Below are 2,387 nucleotides of genomic sequence, written 5' to 3'. Positions count from 1 at the left end.
TGTGGAAGTCTGCAACTCTATTGGCTCCTTAGCAGAACTCACTGAAAGGAAATTTATCTTGTTTCTTTTTCCAGTCCCTATAACAGACACATACAAATGATCTGCCAACTGTACCGCTGAGAAACTTAACCATTATCGGACATGAGGATTATTAAAAAATATAATAATTCCAGGTGATAGAATATGATAGAATAGAAAATATCTCAGCCTGCATTACACAGTTTCTGATAATTTTTGGGAAGGACTTTTTAAAATTTCTTGCCAATTTTAAACTTTTGTCTTCTTTCAGTGTAAATCATAATGTATGTCCACTGCTATAAAAACTATATAACAAAAAAACCTTCTTTCTTTGCCCTACTTTTATGATCACTGGCAGTGATTTGGTGCAAATGGCCAATGCTGTATATTACCTATTAATTGAAATAATATTTTATATCATACCTAGCAGTGTACACCTTGTGAGTTCTCAACAGCAGGTTAAGTTAGTACTGTGTATATTGGTATTCTAAAACAGTTTTGATGGAGATTAAACTTTCACAAACTGAGATAAGTCTCTGCTGTGGATTTGGTTTATTGCTTGTATTATGTTAATTGTGTTCTTAAAAAATTATGTGGGAATCCCACACATAAGATGCTGTGGGTCCCTGCCTCTAGTTGGTTATAATTGGTAAATATAGTTGCTGTAGGCCAATGGCTGGGCAGAGAGACAGAGGTGGGACATTAGATTTCCTGTGCAAGGGAACCAAGAGAAGAAGAAGGTTTAGCACTGCCATGCCAAGAAGCAGAAGGATCAGCCTTGAGGCTGCAGAAGAGAAAGCATACAATTATGTAAGAGCCAGGGAAGGGCAGCCCTATAGCTCACCTCCTCCCCGCATTGGGACCAGGGTAGCAAAGATGGAATATAGATTTTAGTAAGTAATAATTCAGGAGGATCAGAGGGGAGGTGTTAGCAATTTGGAAGTTTGGTAGTGGTCCAACCATTGAGCCAATTAAGGCATATTAAATGTAACACAGTGTGTGTGTGTGTGTGTGTGTGTGTGTTTCATTCGAGAATCCAGAGCATTGGGGTGGGAAACAAAGAACTCACATTGCTGCTGCCACCGGGAAGATTAGAACAACAGTTTAATCCACTACAGCCACAATCTGAACAGTGATGTATGTGTTGTGCTGTTTCCTCAATTTGTGGTCTGTTCTGGTATGAAATGACATTTCTGATAACCTTCATAAAGACAAAGAATTGGATAACGTAGAGGGGCAGTAGACTTTGCTCCGGTCTCGCGCACGAGGTGCCCGTGTCCCGCTTCCCAGCACCTGCAGTGAAGATGTCCCATGCATCCCTGGCAGCCAAGCCCTCCAACTCCAAGAACCCGCGAGTCTTCTTTGACGTGGACATCGGCGGGGAGAGAGTTGGACGAATTGTTTTAGAATTGTTTGCAGATATTGTTCCCAAAACTGCAGAAAATTTTCGTGCATTGTGTACAGGAGAAAAAGGAACTGGGTCCACGACCAGGAAGCCTCCCCATTTTAAAGGATGCCCTTTCCACCGAATTATTAAGAAATTTATGATTCAGGGTGGAGACTTCTCAAATCAGAATGGGACAGGTGGCGAAAGTATTTATGGTGAAAATTTGAAGATGAAAATTTCATTATAAGCATGATCGGGAGGGTTTTTGCTGAGCATGGCAAATGCAGGCCCCAGTACGAATGATTCTCAGTTCTTTATCACAACAGTTCCAACTCCTCATTTGGATGGGAAACATGTGGTATTTGGTCAAGTCATAAAAGGACTAGGTGTGGCAAGGATGCTTGAAAATGTAGAAGTGAATGGTGAAAAACCTGCCAAACTCTGTGTTATTGCAGGATGTGGAGAATTGAAAGAAGGGGATGACTGGGGAATATTCCCCAAAGATGGCTCTGGTGACAGTCATCCAGACTTCCCCGAGGATGCAGATACAGATTTAAAAGATGTAGATAAAATTTTATTAATATCTGAAGACTTAAAAAACATTGGAAATACTTTTTTCAAGTCTCAGAACTGGGAGATGGCTATTAAAAAATATGCGAAGGTTTTAAGGTATGTGGATAGTTCAAAGGCTGTTATTGAGAAAGCAGATAGATCCAGACTGCAACCTATAGCCTTAAGTTGTGTGCTGAATATTGGTGCTTGTAAGCTGAAGATGTCAAATTGGCAGGGGGCAATTGACAGTTGCTTAGAGGCTCTTGAAATGGATCCTTCAAATACTAAAGCACTGTACCGAAAAGCGCAAGGATGGCAAGGATTGAAAGAATATGATCAAGTGTATTGGCTATTTTTGTGTCAACTTGACACAGCTGGAGTTATCACAGAGAAAGGAGCTTCAGTTGAGGAAATGCCTCCATGAGATCCA

The 2,387-nt window shown here is 40.6% G+C and overlaps 1 pseudogene; it reads left to right on the top strand.

The window, feature by feature from the left end:
• Positions 1-1,322: 1,322 nt before the first annotated feature.
• Positions 1,323-2,387, top strand: part of LOC110289606 — a 2,066-nt pseudogene continuing 1,001 nt past the window's right edge.

Source organism: Mus caroli, chromosome 2 (genome assembly GCF_900094665.2).
Source record: "Mus caroli chromosome 2, CAROLI_EIJ_v1.1, whole genome shotgun sequence".
Lineage (NCBI taxonomy): Eukaryota > Metazoa > Chordata > Mammalia > Rodentia > Muridae > Mus > Mus caroli.
This window is presented reverse-complemented; position numbering and strand designations above follow the sequence as displayed.